The sequence below is a fragment of the Etheostoma cragini genome, chromosome 1, assembly GCF_013103735.1.
Source record: "Etheostoma cragini isolate CJK2018 chromosome 1, CSU_Ecrag_1.0, whole genome shotgun sequence".
Lineage (NCBI taxonomy): Eukaryota > Metazoa > Chordata > Actinopteri > Perciformes > Percidae > Etheostoma > Etheostoma cragini.
Window position 1 is genome coordinate 7931120 of NC_048407.1, and position 6208 is coordinate 7937327.

Genomic DNA, 6208 nt, shown 5'->3' on the forward strand with positions numbered 1-6208 from the left:
ATTTTGACAGAGAGAGAGAGACTTCCGCTGAAGGCTCTACCACGTGACTGTGCTTAACCAATCACACGTCGTTGTGCATTCAGGTGACCATACTCGTTTCAGCAGCGGGATAGGTTAGCCCATAGACATATAAAGAAGTTAGCTTTACAGTCGTAGAAAAGCAAAGACGTCAGATTTAAACGTCGCCAAGGCAACGCAGACCAGGAGGACCCCCCCCCCTCGGCGGCTCGGCCTCATAGTGAAAGCATGGTTACCTTAGGAAAAGTGCGAAACAGCAGCTCCGTCATGCGGTGTCTTCTGTGTCGACCAAACAAACGGACATGTGAGCGTTCAAAAACTCAACATCTAACCTGAGGAGACGTAGCGGTAGTTTTAGTTTTTGCTGTGGAGAGGTGGCTGTTTGTCTTTAAGGTTACATACAGAATGTTTTGCACATGCAGTATCCATCCAAATTTGATGTGACAAGTCTCTCAAGTAAGCTAATTTGTAATTAATAAATTATTTTTAATTTATTTTATTGATTGGATGAACTATAATTTGCCTAAATATGATTATTTTGTATTTCTGTCTGTCTGATTGATGCTTGTGTTAAGAAATAAATCAGACGTTACTCAACAGTTACTCACTACTTGAGTAGTTTTTTCATCAAGTACTTTTTTACTCTTACTCAAGTAATTATTTGGATGACTACTTTTACTTTTACTTGAGTCAAATTATTCTGAAGTAACAGTACTTTTACTTGAGTACAATTTTTGGCTACTCTACCCACCACTGATCATTCCCAATCTGTCTATGTTTGATTTATGAAGAAACAAACAGAACTTTTCCAAGTGGTTAACAGCCGAAAAAAGTTTCCAGACCTATCTTTGCTCATGTATGAGCGTCAGAGGCGTATGGTGAAACTCGCTCTTGGTAAAACGTCAGATTCATTCATATGTCCACAGATTCATTCTAATCAAATTATGTCTTCATCTCTTACTTGCCAAAATTTGAAATGTACTACATTTCATTTGTAATGAAAGGGATTAGGTTAATATTAATAATGCATTCATTAAAAATAAATGTTTATTTTCTTAATTATGGTTGTAGTAGTTTGTCCTTTTGCTAGGGGGTTCCCACGGCCATATCTAAATTGAAACTGTCTGCGAGTTTAACCTGACAATACAGTGATTTGTTGACTATGCGACAGCAAGTCGCTTGGTTATGACACAATCAGTTTTACAAAAACGCCTGCTACAGACCCAAAACGTGAGGTATAAGGTAATGGAGCCTTTTATATATTGTTGTGTTTCTTTAGAAACAAACAATTGATAATGTAAGGTTTTAAACACTTCAGATGTAAAATTATTCACTGTCAAAGTGTCAAGTGGTGCCAAAATGAATGGCAGTCAATGGAATGCTAACAGCAGGTGAGTGCTATGTAGCATTAAAATTGTGCCATGGGAGTTAAGCTTTGTGAATGCCCACTTACCCCCTTTGTCTGGACATGTGACATGTACGCTTATTGACTTATTGTGATGGAAATCTATATGTTGCGGCAATATAGGCTACTTACAATGTCAGCGTGATGTTAATCCAGTTCCTTAGTTGATCAGGGGTCATTTTGAAGCATTTTCTCATCGGTGTTGAAATTCAGCAGCAGCCGTCCTGACACGTTCGTCCAATTAGCTGCATCCATAACGGTTATGGGAGGGGCGAGCCTCTTCTCTTTGCTAGCATGCAATGCCGGAAAGCATGATACGCAAAGGAGAAGGCTGCCACAGGGATCTTTTTGCGGTCTGCCAGATGTTTAGTACGGGAAGCGGTGCACTTAAGGTCTGCCCAAGCCTACCTTCACCCTTGTCAACACCACCGAAGATGGGTCTGGACAGATGGGACCGCCACTTCTCCCAGGAAAAGGGCTTACAAATTTGTGAAATGAACTGGGGTCCCCGGTCGGAGACAATATAACCAGGAAAATACTGTGGAGGAGCAGCAGACAAGCCGTTTCCATGGATGTGGGGAGCTTGGGCAGAGAAGCGAAGTGAACAGACCTGGAGAGGCAGTCTATGAGGGTGAGTATGGCTGTGCTACCATGGGAGTCAGGCAAGCCGGTGACGAAGTCGAAGGCGATGTAAGACCAGGGCCAACCGGGGACCAGGACGGGGCAGAGCAGACCAGCAAGTGGTTGATGTGATGCCTTAAAATACAACAGACAGATTTTACCTGAAAGTTCTGTGTTTTTTGCTGATATGAAGCCTAAATATGACCGGGTCCTTATTGTTGGAGATTGTTATATTCATGTGTGTTGCCCTGATGATCCAGATAATCCTTTGGCGTGAGACTTTTTAAACATCATTGACTTTTTAATCTTGTGCAGTCTGTACTTGGGCCTACACATGAACATGGTCACACACTTGATCTTGTTTTATCTTATGGTTTTCCTGTTCTTAACTTTGTTGTCTGTGACCCTTTTTTCTCAGATCACATGCCTGTACTTTTTGAAGCTGCTGTTCGCTATCACACACTTAAGCCTTGCGCCGCTGCTCGCAGATGTTGAGTTATTAACCCCTTCCCCCGCTGCTCTCTTCTCCGCAGTCTTCAGCCAGAACTGCGTCATCCCTGAGTCTGTGTGAGGATTCAGAGCCTCTTAATTTATAGTTTATCGACACTTGTCAAACTGCTATAGACATTGCTGCTCCATTGAAGAACAGGCAGCAGAAAGCCAAATAAGAGCCTTGACTGAATGAAACTACCTGCACTGGCAGACAGGAGTGTCAAAGAGCTGAGCAAAAGTGGAAAAAGGAAATATTGCAAGTGTCTTTTCAAATACTGAGGGATTGCTGGCGTCATAACCAATCCACTGTGAAAGAGTCTAAAAGAAAATATTCTTCTGATATTGTTCTTCTAAACGGTTGTAAACCCTATGTCTTGTTTAAAGTTATCAACTCTGCTTTGAATGCACCACAGACTGTAATTGAGGCCTCTCCTGCTGTGTGTAAGAATTTTCTCAACTACCTTATTGAAACAATTACTTCTATCAGAGCACTTATTTCCCCTTCTGCTTCTGATCCTTCAGTGTTTGTCCCCTGCCCTGCTGTGTTTGACACGTTTCAGCCTGTGACCCTGCCTTTTCTGCTGGACGTTGTGGGTCATCTGATCTCAGGTTCTCCTGATGATACCAATTTTTTAAGGAGGTCTTTACCACTGTTGGGCCATCTTGTCTCACAATTATTAACAGCAGTCTGTCTTCTGGAGTAGTCCCTGTGAAACTTTGACATGCAGTTGTGCTGCCTTTATTAAAGAAAAACCTGGGCTGGATCCTACTATTTTGGCAACATTTAGGCCTATCTGCAGATTGCCTTTCTTCTCTAAAATCTTAGAGAAGATTGTATATTCACAGCTCATGGACATTTTAAATGAACAAACTATTCTTGAAATTTTTGATTCCGGTTTTAAACCATTGCACAGGACAGAATCAGCACTTTCAAGAGTTTTTAATGATATTTTTTTAGCTACAGACTCTGGTCACTGTGTTGTTCTTGTGCTTTTAGATAGGACTGCTGCATTTGATACAGTGGACCATGAAATCCTGATTGCTCGTTTGGAGCGGTGGGTGAGCGTCAGTTGCACAGCACTAGAGTGGTTCAGGTCCTACCTTTCACATCGGACTTTCTGTGTCGGCCTTGATGACTCAGTGTCCTCCAATGCTCCTCTCTCATGTGGGGTCCCATAGGGCTTGGTACTTGGCCCTCTTTTATTTTCTCTCTATCTACTCCCACTTGGTTCTATTCTCAGGAAACACAACGTTTCTTTTCACTGTTAAGCGGACGACAGCCAGATCTATGTCGCCCTCAAAAAATCTGATTCCAACACCGTTAACCCACTGCTACAGTGTTTAAAGGACATTAAGGCTTGGATTACATTACATTACATTTTCTAAATTTTAATGAAAAAAAGACCAAAGTCATGGTCTTTGGTGGCACTTCTTTGACCTCCTCCCTAGTTGATCTGGGTTCTCTAGCGCAGTATCGCAAGCCAATTGTAAAAGATTTGGGTGTATAAATGGACTCAGACCTTATATTTTCCAGTTAAGGCAGCTAGCAAAATCAAACCGGTCCTTCAGAGACAACACTTTGAGATAGTAATCCACGCTTTTCTGACCACTCGGCAAGATTACTGTAATGTATGAGGAGCCGTATAAGACTATATTTTTGTACTCTCACATACATACATTCTCCTTACACATATATAAATTCTCCTTTTACATGCATATATTTTCACTCTCACACATACATCCATTCTACTTTCACATACATATATTTTCACTCTCAGATACATATATTCTTCTTTCACATACATTTATTTTTCCTCTCACACATACATTCATTCTCCTTTCCCATTCATATATTTTTACTCTCACATACATATATTTTTCTTTTACATACATATATTTTCACTCTTGGATACATATATTTTTACTCACACATACATATTTTCTTCTTTCACATACATATATTTTCACTCTCACATATATTCATTTTACTCTTATATTTCTATATTTTAACACACAAATATATATTTTTCTTTCATATTTCTATATTTATCATACATATTCATACATTTTTTTCTCTAATGCATATGCAGCCAAATTTTAAATAATACAAGACGAAAATGTATGCATGTGTGAAGAAAATATATTACTGTGAGAGAAGAATGTGTGTATGTGTGAGAAAGTATAGTGGAAACGGAAGGAGTATAGTGGAAACGGATGGCAGAACAGTTATCGCGCTGTGATTGGCTGTCAACCTTAGGCTGTGATTGGCTGAGAAACTCCGGCAGGGTCATGTTCAGGTCGCGGTTAGCATGGACGGAGATGAGACGACCGCTTTACAGCAAGCCATTGGAGTTTTAAGGACTATTTTAACATCCTCTGATACTATTTCTGCCATTGAGCGTCAAAGGACGTGCTCATCTGCACCAAACGTTGTTCCCAGCACGGCAGAAAGTGAAATGAGACAACTTTTCCGACCAGGTGGAAACTCACAAGACCCTGCTACAGGCAATGCACCTCAAGCTAACCAAGGCCCAACCGGAGGATCACGGCAGTCTTTGCGATTTCAAACACAGCAGCACTTTGGAAATTGGGGCTCTCGTCCGAGGAAACGGTAAGAATAAATAAGCTCTGTTTTGCTGGTGCTGATTTGTATTTAACTGATTTGACTGTATATTGGTAGGTTAAGCGACCACGCTCCCCCCCTCTAGCCTCCCGCTATTGATTGTGTCCGATCTCATGCCCTCACTGCACTGACATATTACAAGGCTTCAAACATCTTTGTCACGCTAAGTTTATGTCCGGGCTTCCTCACATGTAAATATATCAATTACGTTACTGTAAATATGACGAGACAGAACTACAGCCATTTTGCCAACCGTGTCAAAGTATTATGTTGGATATTCAACATACAATCAGCTAACCGTCGTCCGGTGGACTCCTGTTGCTTCTGCCGGTAAAACCATAGGCTAAAACTATTAAAAAGACGTCGATAAAGAATGTATTTTGAATATCCAATCTTAAACCATCTTCACCGCGTTCCACGCACTGACTGTTGTTCCTTTGCTTCAATCAAGTAACCGTCCACCATAGTGATCGTCAGTACAATAGAAGTAGTCTTTTGTGTTTACACAAAACCTATCTTTGCTTGATTTATGCTGAACTGGTCATATGGAACATGTTAATAATCTGAAAATGAAAGGCAAACAAATATTAAATAAACGAATTATGGATTTTTCTCCACACTCCTTCTTAGCACTTGGCAATTTAATGTGTTTTTAGAAAACTCTGTCCTGAAGTATATAAAGGCATTAGATATTGAATCTTCCATGTGGTGAATGCATAATACATTACAATTAATAATTATAATGTCATAGTTCTTGGGGGGTAGTAATGGAAAAGTGCTTTTACAAATCTCCAATAAAATTTAAATCACAACTACAGATCATTGTCACTTTGTTCAGCGACAGGTGTTGCATTCGCATTGTAGCATTTGCAATCCTAATATTGACGGTGCCAAATTTTTTTTTTTTTATCATTGAACTTTTTATTAGTTTTTCCATTTTTGCTTACTTATACAATATACATGAACACTTCACAATCAACATAACATAACATAAAACTTTGGCTTGGGAGCTGTTCCTCTATTTGACCTTAGTTCCATCTAGTTTGTCT